General features: G+C 44.8%; 1 protein-coding gene across 2 annotated transcripts in view; it reads right to left on the reverse strand.

Annotated features, from left to right (window-relative positions):
* Window positions 1-16449, reverse strand: part of GALM (galactose mutarotase) — a 90401-nt gene that overhangs the window by 59253 nt on the left and 14699 nt on the right. The window contains exon 1 of one of the 2 annotated variants that reach the window (XM_075339488.1): window positions 2056-2127. The exons of the other annotated variant lie outside the window; for it this stretch is intronic. The gene's annotated coding sequence lies outside the window, so the exon portion shown is untranslated. Of the gene's footprint in view, window positions 1-2055; window positions 2128-16449 lie in introns of those variants that run through there. 2 annotated transcript variants of the gene reach the window in all.

Here is a 16449-nt window from a genome sequence, read left to right on the forward strand (position 1 = left end):
TAATATAGGTGGCAATTATTTATTTATTTAAAAATTTCCATGAAATGTATATATACATGGAATTTTTATGGTATAATTAAATGTGATATCCAGTCCATGACCCTTAATACTGTATTTATCATCTTGCACTTGCTGTTTTTCTATTGTATATTTTGTATGATTTTAATTTATATTTCAATAAAAATTCATTTTTAATCTATTTATATTGTCACTTCTTTTTTGAACATGAATACATGTTTAATATTGGTCAGAGTGGAATGCGATGTTTTATCGCATTCCACTCTCCGATTTTCATGCAGTTTGTCTTTTAGTCACTCTCATCTAAGCCTTTTATGGCTGAGACCAGAAACACATCTTCGAGGTGCCAACCAGTGGAGTCGGGGCTATGGAAACAGCCAAAAGTGGCTGAGCTACCCTGCTGCCGTAACGTCCACGTAAATGAATAGGAGTTAGATTTTTCTGTAGTCCCACCTCCTGTGGTTGGCACTTGGAATGTTATTTGTTAGACATGAAAGGCTGAGATGAGAATAGCCCTTTAAAGAAATCACCCATAAACGGACACAATTTTTTCTACATGGACCTATTACTGTACTTATGTACTAATACATAGGCTAACATTGGAGAGTGGACACAGATAAGACTCAAAACACAGTCATACATAGAAGTAGTGTATCACTGCTTCAGAGGCCCGGTTCTTTTTTTTTTCACTTATATTTGTGGGAGACACTTAATGGTTCCACTTTAATAATGAACATATGTTAAACTTTGTGTATTTCCGGTTAAAAATTAATTTTAGCCAAAAATTATTTTTGCTTTAGGGTTTCAAGAAAAGTTTAGAATTTTTTTTTATGCTCCTACAGCCTCCGGGGGGAGGGGAAGGGGAACAAAGCTAAAAAATCCCTATGTGAACATACCCTTATTGGATTATATAGTTTAACAGTAATTTGTGTTTATTGTAATGTTAAGGAAGACCTTTCCATCAAATACTTAATTAACCTCTTGACAAGGGATTGTGGGAAATATGTCGATTTGCCTTACATAATTCAGGTTTCAGATCATACAATGACACAGATATAATGATGGCTGCCATTTCCTGTTCTTCACACCTTGCCTGGAATGCAAGGAATCTCCAGATATGTAAGAAGACCACCATAAAAGGAAAGACCCCTGGCTAAGCTAGAAGACCAACCCACAGATCAGATGACACCATGGATTCCTTCACTGAAGTCAGACCCGCCCATCAACAGCAACACGGATCTCCCCATTGGCTAGCCCAAGAACTGTCCCACTAAATGGGCATATCCGAACTTGTGTACGCCCCTAGCCTATATCAAGAGGACGCATGCTCTGTACTCGCTCTGTTCTGTGCCATTCATAGGCTATGTGCGCACGTGTGCGCTCTGCACTGCACCTAAAAGGTGCGCTTCAGAGCGCAGCTGAAAAGCTCTGTTCTGAAGCGCATGGTGCCGGCAGAGAACGTGCGCTCTGCCTGCAGCTCCTGCCATAGACAGAGCAGGAGCTGCCGGCAAAGCGCACGAAATAAATGACATGTCACTTCTTAGAACGCGCGCTTCGGGCAGCAGCCGAAGCGCTGCGCTCTAAGACGCCACGTGTGCAAGGCCCCTGCTCAATCTCCATAGATTATGCAGGGGACGCAGGACGCATGCAGTTACGCTGCGCTACAAAGCGCAGCGTAACTGCATGTAATTATGCAACGTGCGCACATAGCCTTACTGTGATCAAGAAGAGATTTCATATCCGACTGTGTCTGGTGTGAATTCTTTACACATGCACTTGGTCTATACCAATTAGGCCAGGCAGTAGGCAACTAGTGATCTCTGGTTAAGCGTTCACCCTAACAGTAAGGCAAAATACACAAATGGAAACAATCTGCTTTCCAGTTTGCAGTAAGAAGTCACTAGGATGCTTTTCCTGAACATGACATAATGTGCCCATTGTGCATACAGCTGCACATACATTGCTTTACTATGCACATAATTGAAAAATGCAAAGAATCGTCCTCTAATAAACTTCAGACATCAGTATATACTGCACCTGAATCTGTGAGTGCAGGAGACTCATGTGACTGGGTTCAGTGTGTCAGCCCTTCCTGTGCAGCTGGAGGAGGAGACACTAATGTCATGCTACTACTGAACAGAAAGCTTTATTCAACAGGAACAGAGGAGCAAAGTGCCTTGTGCTGTGCATGGATGGCAGTCTGCAGCTTGTGATCCCCCATGTCCTCTGCATGTATCTCACTCCTGCCAGATTCACACTTGTCAGTATAGTTTGTGAGAGGATTAATTCCCATCTTCATAGATGCGTATTAGCCAATAGTGTTTACTGATTTTTTTTTCATGCATTTTTCTTGCTTATTTTAATCAATAAAAGCAAGAAGAATCATCCCAGCAAAGTCTATGAGAATCGTGACTTGCTGTGCACACGCTGCTTCTTTTTTCCTTGCAGATTTTGTTGCTGAAAAAAAGAAGCAGCATGTCAATTGTTTCTATATTTCTATAATCCCCTGCAATGCCTTATCACTACAGTGGAATATATCGCAGCACTTTGCCTTACACACCATACATACAGCATGGTGTGTGAGGCTCTCCGTAGCTCAGTAACCCGGGGTCGTCATGGTGATGACCCAGGGTTACCATGGCAGCGATCGGGTCCATATGATCACATTTCAGGGACCCGATCACCAGGGAAAGGTAAAAGATCCCTATCCCTGCCTCCTGAATGCTGAGATCACACTGATGGCAGCATTTAAGGAGTTAAACTGCAGGGAGCGGGATGCAGAAATAATTACATATATGGGTAAGAACAAAAATTCACACACACCTTAAACCAACACCAGGGAACTACAAAAGGTGTACAGGGAGGGCTAACAAAGCAGACTACTATCACACACCAAAGCAGCAGACAGCAAAAAAAAAAACAAAAAAAAACACCCCCACATCCAACAGCGCCAGCTCAAGCTCCAAAATGATCTGAATAACTGGCACCTGGCTGGAAGCCATCAGGCTCCAAATCGGGCAGAGGTCATCGAACAACAGGGTAGTGCAGGCTCAGCAGGCTTGCACCACAGCACGTTTAATGTAGGCACAGTGGGCTTGGACCGCAGCAGGGTAATGCAAGTATAGCGGGCTTGGACTGCGGCAGGGTAGTGAAGACACAGCGGTGCGGGCGTCGACTGCAGCAAGGTGGTGCAGGCACAGTGGCATTGGACCGCAGCAAGGTGGTGCAGGTACAGCTCAGGGCCTGGGACCTAGGGAATGAACACATGTGGATGGCCATACGGGACAGCAAAGGATCACACAACACATGAGTGGCAGTGTAGCAGAGCAGGGAACCGCGCAAGCAACCAAAAGGAAATGGCTCCAGACGAGGAAAGTCTCGCACCAGATGTTTAGCCTAATCGCCTAATCACAGAGAAGGCACAATCTTTGTTCCAAAGGCAATGTCTTTGTTCATGCAAGGGGGCAACTCTTCCTAATTTCATAGGCTCCTAATGAACAGGGTGGGATGTCTGTGTGATTTCCCCCCCCCGGCTGTTCATGACATATTGGTAACAGCAATGGGATGTCTGCGTGACCTCCCCCCCCGGCTGTTCTTGACATATTGGTGGCAGTGGTGGGATCGAGATAACAGTGCATGTGAGTGTGAGACTCATTCTCTCAGACACTAAAGACTACAGGCAGCAGCTGGGGTCTTAAGACCAGCTCAAAACTAGAGTGTCAGAGTGCAGATACTGTAAGGTGTGTAGGTGCATCAGGCCACAGCTCTGTGGTCAGTGACCAAACGGTTGCAAGAATACAGTGCCTTGCGAAAGTATTCGGCCCCCTTGAATTTTTCAACCTTTTCCCACATTTCAGGCTTCAAACAAAGATAAAAAAATAAAATTTTATGGTGAAGAATCAACAAGTGGGACACAATTGTGAAGTTGAACGAAATTTATTGCTCATTTTAAACTTTTGTAAAAAATAAAAAAAACTTAAAATTGGGGCGTGCAATATTATTAGTCCCCTTTACTTTCAGTGCAGCAAACTCACTCCAAAAGTTCATTGACGATCTCTGAATGATCCAATGTTGTCCTAAATGACTGATGATTCTAAATATAAGCCACCTGTGTGTAATCAAGTCTCCGTATAAATGCACCTGCTCTGTGATAGTCTCAGTGTTCTGTTTAAAGCACAGAGAGCATCATGAAGACCAAGGAACACAACAGGCAGGTCCGTGATACTGTTGTGGAGACGTTTAAAGCCGGGTTTGGTTGCAAAAAGATTTCCAAAACATTAAACATCCCAAGGAGCACTGTGCAAGCGATCATATTGAAATGGAAGGAGTATCATACCACTGCAAATGTACGAAGACCCGGCCATCCCTCAAAAATTTTAGGTCACACAAGGAGAAGACAGAGATGCAGCCAAGAGGCAAATGATCACTCTGGATGAACTGCAGAGATCTACAGCTGAGGTGGGAGAGACTGTCCACAGGACAACAATCAGTTGTACACTGCACATATCTGGCCTTTATGGAAGAGTGGCAAGAAGAAAGCCATTTCTCAAAGATATCCATAAAAAGTGTTGTTTAAAGTTTGCCACAAGCCACCTGGGAGACACCAAACATGTGGAAGAAGGTGCTCTGGTCAGATGAAATCAAAATCTAACTTTCTGGGCACAATGCCAAACGATATGTTTGGCGTAAAAGCAACACAGATTATCACCCTGAACACACCATCCCCACTGTCAAACATGCTGGTGGCAGCATCATAGTTTGGGCCTGTTTTGCTTCAGCAGGGACAGGGAAGATGGTTAAAATTCATGGGAAGATGAATGGAGCCAAATACAAGACCATTCTTGAAGAAAACCTGTTGGAGTCTGCAAAAGACCTGAGACTTGGACGGAGATATGTCTTCCAACAAAACGCAAAATCTACACTGGAATGGTTCACAAATAGACGTATCCAGGTGTTAGAATGGCCAAGTCAAAGTCCAGACCTGAATCCAATCGAGAATCTGTGGAAAGAGCTGAAAACTGCTGTTCACAAACGCTCTTCATCCAACCTCACTCAGCTCCTGCTGTTTGCAAAGGAAGAATGGGCAAGAATTTCAGTCTCTCGTTGTGCAAAACTGATAGAGACATACCCCAAGCGACTTGCAGCTGTAATGGCAGCAAATGGTGGCGCTACAAAGTATTAACTTAAAGGGGCCGAATAATATTGCACGCCCCAATTTTCAGTTTATTATTTTTAAAAAAAAATTAAGCAATAAATATCGTTCACCTTCACAATTGTGTACCACTTGTTGATTCTTCACCATAAAATTTTTATCTTTATGTTTGAAGCCTGAAATGTGGGAAAAGGTTGAAAAATTCAAGGGGGCCGAATACTTTCGCAAGGCACTGTAGGAGCAAATCTAAGGAAATGTCTAATGCTATGAACAAAGCGGAAGAGGTGGAAAATGGTATTGTGCGCGGCAAGGAGGAGCACATCCTAGGGTCATCAAGGAGCATGTCATCAGCCCTGCCATGTGCAGCTCTCCACCTGCCCAGCCCCCCAGCCTGACAGGCTCTGATACCCTTCTTTAATCTGCTCTAGCCCATTTTGAGGCTGGAGACCAGGACACCTACCAGTTCCTCATGGCAGAGCGGGAGGGTCTGGCAGAGCAGGAGGGTCTGGCAGAGCGTCTAGCGGAGCGTGAGGCTGCAGAGTGCCAGGCAGATCGTGAATACCACCAGCACAGGACCAAGGCCTTGGAGCTCACCACCGGCAGGCCGATTCTGGATTAGTTTGTCATGGAACAATTCCTGTGGAACTGCCCGAAGACCTCTGTTAGTTCATCTGTGGCCAGAAACCAAATGGGTCCTCCGCTATGGCCACCAAGGCGGATGACTACACCAATAATCAGGCACCTGAGATCAAGAAGGCTGACAGCTGCACCAGGAGAGGAGGTAAGATGAACTCTACATCTGTTTACACTGCTCGTACATTGCAGGGCGTTCCCCCTCTACTCCCCTCTCTAGGCCCGGTGAAACCCAGACGGTGCCACCTCTGCAATCAAGTAGGATACTTCAGGGCCATGTGTAACCCAGTGCCATAAGGCCCCTGTCCCGTCCCAGAAACCATATGAAGTAAAAGCTGCACACCATATTCAGAGAAATGTGAACAAGCATAACTGCTTTATAATTCATAAGGAATGAAAAATACAATTAGCATATGAAAAATTGAAAAAATTGAAGTGTGACATTGCATAACTGCTGAGGATTATTTGAAAAAGAAAAAGATATTTGGCTAATGTATTGATCAATTCATTACTGCCCCATAACCACTTCATGGTAATCTCTTATTTATGGGGTCCCTAACCAAATGTTACCTCAAGGTGCGGTTGAAACCTGCTTGTGTATGGGAAGCCAGGGACCTGGGTATATAGGAAATTGAATAAACATGGCTAAAGGGCGGGACTGGGTTCTCAGACAGAAAAAAACTGCATAACAATCAAAAAAGACTGGAACACCATTGTAAATGTGAACAGGCTGCTAGCTAAAATATACACAATCTATATGAAGTGAAAGCTGCCCACCAAATTCAGAGAAATATGAACAAGCATAACTGGAGTGAGCTCTGAGACTTTCATTCACTTGCACTGGCACACACAGGGCTCGCAGCTGTGACAGGGGAGGAAGTTAGAGAAAGATGTGAACTTGACTTTACATGTAATCAGCCAGTGTGCTGGGACTTTTTGTCCTCTGCAGGGATCAACAGAGGGCAGGGTGCTGCAGGGAGAGAACCTGTACTTGAGCTGTTGGCTGCCTCAGGGAATGTAGGTCCCCTGGATGCAGCTTCAAGGCAGGGTTCTGCCACTGCTGCAGAGGGGAACAGGCAGTTGAAATTTGGGCTGTCCCAGGAGCAGATGGGCTCCGATGTAAGATCTCTTTGCAGGGTTCCTCCACAACCAGGGTGTCTGTAGGCCAGGCAAGTCCACCTGAAAAGGCAGGCACGACCCACTGTAACAGCGGCCATGGCCGCTGTCGCCTGCAGTGGGAGTGCTAGAGCCTCACGAAGGTCCACCAGCTTCCCCCCTTCCGACCAAGTGGCGGCCGAGTCAGACAGAGGCTAGGAGACAGGTCCAAGGGAACTGACAGAAAACCTGGCGCTCTCACGCATAATGGCCACTTCCAGAGTCAGGGGTTTCAGGCAGGGTTAGAAGCTGACAACAGCCTGAAAGCTCTTAAGGAGCAGTTGGCACAGCCACCCTCGGACTCAGACCACGAGCGGGTAGTCTGGGACCAAGGATGGCTGTACCGGGTCACAGTCCAACAGGGTTCACGGAGGTGTGGCCCAGGGACCGATAGTGGTACCCTATCCATTGCAGACGGAGTTGTTGTGGATTGCACACGAGATTCCAATGGCCAGACACCTAGATGTCACTGAGACCAAGGCCAGGCTAGCCCAGCATTTCTACTGGCCGTAAATGGGGGCTAATGTGGCTGTCTACTGCCGTTTGTGTGACACCTGTCAGAGAGTGGGGAAGGGGGGGCTGTGCCCCAAAGCCCTAGTGATAACTGCGCGCCATTGAAGAGCCTTTCAGGAGGATGAATATGAATCTGGTTGGGCCGCTGTCAATCCCTAGCAGCACCTGAAAAGGTTACGTACTGACTGTAGTAGATTATGCCCCCGGTACCCATAAGCGGTGGCCTTGACTAATATTTGAGCCAACAAGGTGGCCATCACCTTGCTGGAGGTTTTCTCCCAAGTGGGTTTTCCTCAGGAGATGCTCACTAATCAGGGACCCAATTCATGTTGCACCTGATGAAGTCGCTCTGTAAGCAAATACATGTGCAACATTTTGTGACCAGCCCGTATTACCCACTGACTAATGGCTTGTGTGAGAGGTTCAATTGCACCCTGAAGCAGATGCTTAAGATGTTGGTCGACTTCCACGGGTGTGACTGGGAGTGGTATCTCCCACATCTGGTATTTGCCTATCAAGGTTCCAAAGGACTCAATGGGATTCTCACCTCTTGAGCTCCTTTACATGCGACGTGTGCGGGGCCCATGGCATTGGTGAAAAAGACTTGGGAAGGGGACATAGCCACCCCTGGAGTGTCAGTCAAAGAGAATGTTGTGCGCTTCCAGGACAAAATGCAGCCCTTGACGCAGCTGGTGCACGACAATATGGCTCAAGCCCAGGCCGACCAGAAGCGTTGGTATGAGGAGATGCTGGTAAGTTTTGTGATCTTTTTTGCTTCTATGGTAATGAATGTTACATTACATGAAAGCCATATGTGTCTAATATATGTTTTCAAAATTTTGTGTTTGTTACTTATGGCAACAGTGTTCTACACACACGGGAAAACAAAATGGCGGAGTGTAATGCGATATTCCCAGCAACTGAGAGCAGAGGAGCGATAGAATTCTTGTTTCTGCACGGAAAGTCCGCGAAGGATATTCATGGTGATATGTCGCAGACATGAGGGGGAGGGGGGGGTGGTAATCGATGCCCTTCATATTCCACAGTTAAGAACTGGGTTGCCAAATTTAAAACGGGCCACTTCAGCACCAATGATGAGGAACGTCCTTGACGACAGAGTGGTTGTTTTTCCCGGAGATCTTCAGTGCTGTGCACAACCTCATACTGGAGAATCGACGAATTTCAGCTAAATAGCAGACATCATGAGGATTTCCCGTGGACGTGTTTCTGTCAGTATACATGAACATTTGGATATGAGGAAGTGATTTGCAAAGTGGTCCCCAAATGTTTGACAACAGATCAGATAAGAATGCGAGTGAAAACTTCCAGGTCTATTTGTCAGCATTTCTGGACTGATAAGAACTTCCTGGATTGACTGGTCACTATGGATGAGACCTGGATTTATTTGTATGACCCTGAAAACAAGGAGCAGTCACAAGAGGGGAGGCACAGTGGTTCTCTTCATCCAAAGAATTTCAGGGGGCAAAAATCAGCCACTAAGGTGATGGCCTCTGTGTTCTGGGATAAGGAGGGCATGCTGCTAGTGGACTACCTTCAAAAGGGTTCCACCATCAATGCAATGTATTACATTGAACTTTTGGACTAATTGAAGGCAGCTCTGGAGGCCAAAAGGCGCGGAAAGCTGTCCAAAGGAATCTTATTCCTGCAAGACAACACCTCCACTCACACTGTACAAGTGACCACAGCAAAACTGGCAGAGCTGGGTTTTTAGCTAGTTGACCACCCCCTTTATGCACCAGATCTAGCTACCACCGACTATCATCTGTTTCCAAATCTGAAGAAACACCTCAAGGGTACCAAATTTCACACCATTTCTAATACCATGGTTGCTATGGATTCCTGGTTTGATGAACAACCAAAATCCTTCGTTTTGCTAGGCTTACAGAACTTGGAATATCGTTGTAAAAAGAGTGTTGACTTCAGTGGAGAGTATGTGGAATAAATGTAAAGTTTCATCATCCTATCTGGTTTCTTTCTGGGTAAAGCCAAAGACTTATCAGCAGCCCCTCGTACGACCAGGATGCTTGTTAGAGGACACACCAGGTGGGTCAAAAGGTGTGGGTAATGGTCCTCGTACCACAGGTCAAGCTTCAGGCCGCCTGGGAAGACCCATACCTCGTGTACCAGCAGCTCAACCCTGTAACGTAACTGGTCACCCTGGACCACGTCCGTGGAATGCCTTCCACATGTACATGATGAAGGCACATCATGGGCGGGAGGGTCTGTGCCCTCCCCATGTGCAATCTGCTCAAAGAGGGAGAGAATGAGACCCTCCTGGATATGTCCACCCAGCTTAGGGTGCGTGGATCCATCGAGGATGTGGAAGTTGGCAACTAGCTCCTGGAGGACCAACAGTCTCAGTTGTGGGCCACCCCATCCTTTCCCGGGAGTTGTTCAGCAACCAGCCTGGAAAAACAGAGTCTGTTGTACATCACGTGGCCACTGGGGATCACGCTCTGATCTGTCGTTCAGCATATTGGGTCTCCCTGGAGGTGCAGCAGCATATGCGCCAGGAAATTGACAAGATGCTGAAGCTGGGGGTAATCCAGGCATCCAACAGTGCTTGGGCCTCGGGCGTAGTCCTCGTTCCAAAGAAGGACCGAACAACTCTATTCCGCTTGGACTAGAAAAGGGCTCAATCAACGCCGTCATGATCACTGATACGTACCCAAAGACACACATCAATGACCTGCTCGATCAGTTGGCTGGGGCTAAGCACCTGACCATCATGGATCTGAGTCGGGGATATTGGCAGAGTCCCCTGACCCACGAAGAAAGGGAACACTTTGCCTTTATCACCCCGTTCGGACTGTATGAGTCCACTGTGATGCCATTTAGAATGAAGAATGCCCCTGCCACTTTTCAGCAGATGGCCACTTTTCAGCAGATGATCAACACCCTGCTCAAAGGACTTGAAGGGTACACGGATGTACTTGGATGACATTGCTATCTTCAGTCCCACCTGGGAGGATCACCTGGAGCAACTAGTGCAGGTGGTCGAGCCAATCCGCCAGGAAGCCTTGACCATTAAGCCAGAAGTGTCAGCTGGCTTTGAGTGAGGTACGTGCTGCCCATAGCGCTCGCTAAAGGGGGAGGTGTGAGGAATATGGCCTATCCAAACATGCCAATGATACATATTTGAACACATTCTAACCTGCAGCAAGAGGTCAACGTATCCAGGACAGATATCCAATACCAAGATCCTGGAACAAATGGTAGGTTACAAACTTAAAGTGAACCTGTCAGGTGCAATATGCACCCAGAACCATCAGCAGTTCTGGTACATATTTCTAATCCCTGTCTAAGAGTCCCTGTATATAGTAGCATACATAAAGAGAGCTTTAAAAAAAAGTATTTCTAAAGATCCTTTATGATATGCTAATGAACGTAGGGAGTAGTCGCAAGGGTGTTGGTTCCTGCTCTCATTCCGCCCTCTTAGCATGACCCCTGGTGTGTACTAACATGCTATTCAATGCAGCGTCCCCCTGGTGAGAAAAGTAATTCAGCTAGGGAAATGGGTTGGCGATTGCTTGTGTCAGAGACGTTTCAAGGCGATTTAGCTGACAGCCTGGTTCACAGGTAAAAAGTATGAAATTGTGGTGTGCGTAGCTCCCACAAATACGGACAGTGAGATGCATGTAACATATTTTGCTTTTTTTTTTCGGGGGGTGGGGGATGGAGGGAGGAGCTTACCCCCAACCATGTTTCCCCAAGAATAAGACCTACTCCAAAAAATAAGCCCTAGTGCTTTTTTTGGGGCAAAGAAAAAGTATAAGACTGTGTCTTATTTTTGGAAAAACACGGCAGTAATTCTACTTTTATCTAGGTGGTGAAAAAAATTCAGAAGTTTGTCCAAAAGAGGAATTGCGGTTTTGTCGCCATTTTCTGAGACTCGCAGTGTTCTCATTTTTCGATATGCGGGGCTCAGTGACTGCTTATTTTTTTGCGTCTTGAGCTGATGTTTTTAAATCATACTATTTAAATAGATGCAACATTTTGATCGCCTGTTATTGCATTTTAACGCAACGTTGCGTTGATCAAAAAAAAAGTCTTGTTAGGAATTTTTTCTCACTGAGCCATGTACTGATCAGATTAATTTATTTTATATTTTAATAGAGCGGGCATTTCTGAACGTGGAGATACCACATATGTGTATTTTTTTATTGTTTTATTTTCAACTTTTAGTTTTTTTATTTTTACAAATTTTCTTTTAATTTTTTATTGATTTTACTAGTCCCCCTAAGGAACTTTTTTGACTCCACAGTCTGGTCGCTTTTCTATATGAAAACAAACAACAAAAAAAGAGGATTTAAATCCTCCAAAAGCTAAGCAAATACTCACAGACAAATGGCAGAAGATGTAAACTGCCCAGGCCAAAAAAAAAATCAGATCAGCATCACTCTGATTAGGACAAATGCTGATCTCCTGTGAGTGCCAGCACTTTGCCGACTCTAATAATAATCTTTATTTCTTTAACCCCATCTTTACTATCTCACTATAAAAGGGGTATTCCCATCTCCAAGATCCTATCCCAATATGTAGTAGGTGTAATAATAATATTAGCAATTAGAAATTAATATTAGAAAATGTAGTATAGTTCTCCTATTATAGCCATGTCTCTTACATCATGTGCAGGGCACCAAGAATCGGCCTTGAAGAGAACATGAATATTTGTGGGAAAAATATCATAGAGTGGACCCTTATCATAAGAGAAAGTCCCACCACCCACTATTCACGAAAAATTAAATGGATATGCTGACCCATAGAAACATGCAAAACCAAATCACAAAAAGGAACAGGAGACAAGTTATATATATATATGTATATAAAAAAAAAATATATACGGTAAATCTTTATTGAAGAATTGAAGAAAATACAAATTAAAAGAAAATGGATGTAATGACAGGAAAGGTGCACTAGATGGCATACCAAACCAGCAGAAAGCAGTGCATGTGTTCGAGTGTAAAAAAGCCCATGTAACAAGCCTCATAAGTAATGAATAAATCTGTCAAGATATGACATGTATACCATGTGCATTAGTAACAGAAGGTGCGTGAATGAGGCAAGAGAATCATGGCTAGAGAATAATGACACTTACTTATAAGCTGGAATGGCGCCAAGTCCCATCTGACGCGAGTTTCAGCAATAGCCTTCGTCAGGGGGGGCGTGGCGACATACCGGCAGGCAAGTGAAATATAAATGGACTCCAATATCAAAGGTGGCGCATGCGCCGTCTAATCCAAAGCAGAGCGCAGACAGGAAGGCGCGTCATCGTCACTAGGCAACCGGCCGTCCATATATGAGTCACGGCACCACGTGACTCCAGGTCATGTGGCGCGATGACACCAGAAGGAGGAAACCGGAGCCCGGACAATTGTGATACGCTCACTGTGAGCACGCTGCCCGGAGACAACGCATGCGCTCTGATCCAGAGAGCGAGGTAAACCTGATGTATCCGTACATTCATTGCCAAATAGCAAACAATGTGCTCAGGCATATAATATAATTACATATATGAATATATAAATACATACATACATAAATACAGAGTATGTGGAGATAAAAGGAAGGGTCATAAGATATAAATACACATTCATAAATATAAAATACCGTATTTTTCACTTTATAAGACGCACCTGATTATAAGACGCACCTAGGTTTTAGAGGAGGAAAATTAAAAAAAAAAAAAAGAATTGAGCCAAATAGTGTGCTAAAACATTTTAATAAAATTAAAAAAAACATTATTTTAACAATTTAGACTCAACAGGAGGGTCTGTTATGGGGGGGATCTGTGGATGATGCACTGCTGTGGGGGACCTGTGAATAACGCACTGCTATGGGGGACCTGTGGATGACACTGCTATGGGGGACCTGTTGATGACACTGCTATGGGGGACCTGTGGATGGCGCACTGCTATGGGGGACCTGTGGATGATGCACTATTATTGGGGACCTGTGGATGACACTGCTGTGGGAGATCTGTGGATAACGCACTGCTATGGGGGACCTGTGGATGACGCACTGCTATGGGGGACCTGTGGATGACGCACTATTATGGGGGAAATGTGGATGATGCATTGCTATGGGGGACCTGTGGATGACGCACTGTTATGGGGGACCTGAGGATGATGCACTATTATTGGGGACCTGTGGATGACACTGCTGTGGGAGATCTGTGGATAACGCACTGCTATGGGGGACCTGTGGATGACGCACTGCTATGGGGGACCTGTGGATGACGCACTATTATGGGGACCTGTGGATGACGCACTATTATGGGGGACCTGTGGATGACGCACTATTATGGGGGACCTGTGGATGATGCACTTATGTGGGATCCGTGGATGACACGGCTATGGGGGACCTGCATGATGCACTTTTATGGGGATCTGGGACTACCACCCCCCTCATCCTTAGGAATACACCCATGTACTGTATACCATACATGGCTGTATTCTGAAAGATGAGGGGGGGTGGTAGTCACATTATCACTTTGGCCACTACATTAGTCCCTCCCTGGAGTGTTTACACTAAAGGACTACAGCCCCCATCATCCTTCTGAATACACCGATTGATACAGTATATTCTGAAGGCTGATGATGGGGGTTGTGTTCCTTCAGTGTTTTTTGCTCACCTATTAGGACCCTTCGTTCAACTGATAACATTTGTCAGGCTCAGATCACTGATTGGTGGAGGCAGCTCTGCAGAAGTTGTCTCCACCAATCAGCATCCAGCCCTAGCGAGGAGAGGGAGAATCGTTGTTCTCTCTCTCCTCTTTCTTATGATAGTCTCTGGCTGCTGCGGAGATCTAAAATGGAGCCCGCGCATGCGCAGATCGCGATCTTTGAGAGCCGCGATCTCTATCTGCGCCTGCGTAGCCTCCGACGCGATGGACTTCAGGAAAACGGCTACGGAAGGCAGCGCATGCGCAGATGGAGATCTCGCTTCTCCGAGATCTCCATCTGCGCCTGCGTCACCTCCGCCGCCATTTTCCGGAAGTCGCGTTGGAGGCAGCGCAGGCGCAGATAAAGATTTCGGCTATGGTGACCACCACCGCAGCCGATTGCTGGGGGATCCATGGCGGCCGCCACCGCAGCCGATTGCCGGGGGATCAATGGCGGCCGCCACCGCAGCCGATTGCCGGGGATCCATGGCGGCCGCACCAGCCTCCTGTGACTCACTCCACCGCCGCATTACTGCCCGGTAAGTTACAGTCACTTTGTAAGACGCACCCCTATTTTCCCCACAATTTTGGGGGAAAAAAAGTGCGTCTTATAAAGCGAAAAATACGGTACCTAAACATAAAAAAGCAGAATAGAAAAAAGTCGCATATATAGAATTCATATCAAAAGACTATAAATAGCTAAATTAATGATTGTAGCGTGTGCAAAAATATTTGTGCATATAAACATGTTTAAAATCACTAGAATTGTGATATGTAAAAATGTGTGTACAAAAAAGCAAAAAATGCTGCTTAAGTGCCTGAGGTGAAAGTGAAAAAAATTGTATATATATGTATATATTTAAAAATAAGTGCTGAAATAATAACACTAGCTGAAAAAATATATAATTCCATATATAATTCTATATATAAGGTGAAATACTATTGTGGGTGAAGTGAAAAAACGGATGAATACATTTTTTTTTTACCAAATTCAAACTGACATATTTAGAAAAGAGACAGCGGTAAATTCTCTACTCCTTGAGACCTCGTCACACCCTCCACAGATGTTTAAAGGTATTCCCTTTGGACAGTTTTTACGTCTAAGGAGAGTTTGTTCCACTGACTCAGATTATTGGAGACAAAATTTAATGACAAAAAGATTTTTTGAGCGAGGATACAGTAGGAAAAGTGTCAATGCAGCTTGCTTGAAAGCAAGCAGTAACAGTAGACAGGCATTGCTGTACACCAAGCCAAACAAACGAATGAAAGATCAGGTCCGATTTATTACAACTTTCCATTCACAATGGAATGAAATGAAAAAGTGCATGGAAAAGTTCTGGCCAATCTTACATTCTGATTTATCTCTGAGACAATATCTTCCAACTAATGTCAGTGTTACGGCAAGAAGTAAGAATATAAAGGACATGTTGGTCTTTAGTCACTACCAACCAAAGAAGGAGCCGAATTTTGGTCTACAGACTCGACCGAAATGGGGTTGTTCCCCTTGTGGAAGGTGCGTGGTGTGCCCTAATATAGAGCGCGCCACGCATTTTTCAAATTCAAATGACTCTGTGGTGTATACTATTACACACCACATTACGTGCAGTACAACAGCCGTAATCTATCATGCCACCTGTCCATGTGGAAAAATTTACGTGGGCCTGACTACTCGTGCTTTAAAAGTACGAGTAAGAGAACATGTCAGGGACATTATCGCGGCAGATAAGGAAGATGTCGAGTCACTAAAGACGATTCCGAAACATTTTAAGAACTTTCACCACTGTGACTCGAAATTACTTAGGGTTCGTGGCATTGATCATATCAACATGAATATCCATGGAGGGAATGTTGCTAAGAAGTTGGCTCAATGTGAAAGCCATTGGATATGGACTTTAGACACCATATACCCCAAAGGGTTAAATGAAAACCTGAGTTTTACACCATTTTTGTGAAGTCCTCTAATGTTTTTAGTTTTATATATAATGTTGAATTTTACACATTTTGTGCGTTCATTCTGTGTTCTCCTGCTTTCATCCTTCTGATCATATACACATATTTGGTAGGGAATTTTATTTTAATCATCTTTTTATCTTGCAGTTTTTAATCAGTTATTAATAACCTTTTTTGTTTTTTTTCCCAATAGTTTTTCTATACACTTTTGACTGTTATGAACTTTTGTTCGGTGCTGATGGATTCCAAGACGGACTTTTGACTTCTTCTTCCATGGAGCTTCAGGAATTCCTTTCAAGATATTTTTAGCGAGGTATTGTGGAGGTTTTGTTTTTGTTTTTTT

Source organism: Anomaloglossus baeobatrachus, chromosome 3 (genome assembly GCF_048569485.1).
Source record: "Anomaloglossus baeobatrachus isolate aAnoBae1 chromosome 3, aAnoBae1.hap1, whole genome shotgun sequence".
NCBI lineage: Eukaryota > Metazoa > Chordata > Amphibia > Anura > Aromobatidae > Anomaloglossus > Anomaloglossus baeobatrachus.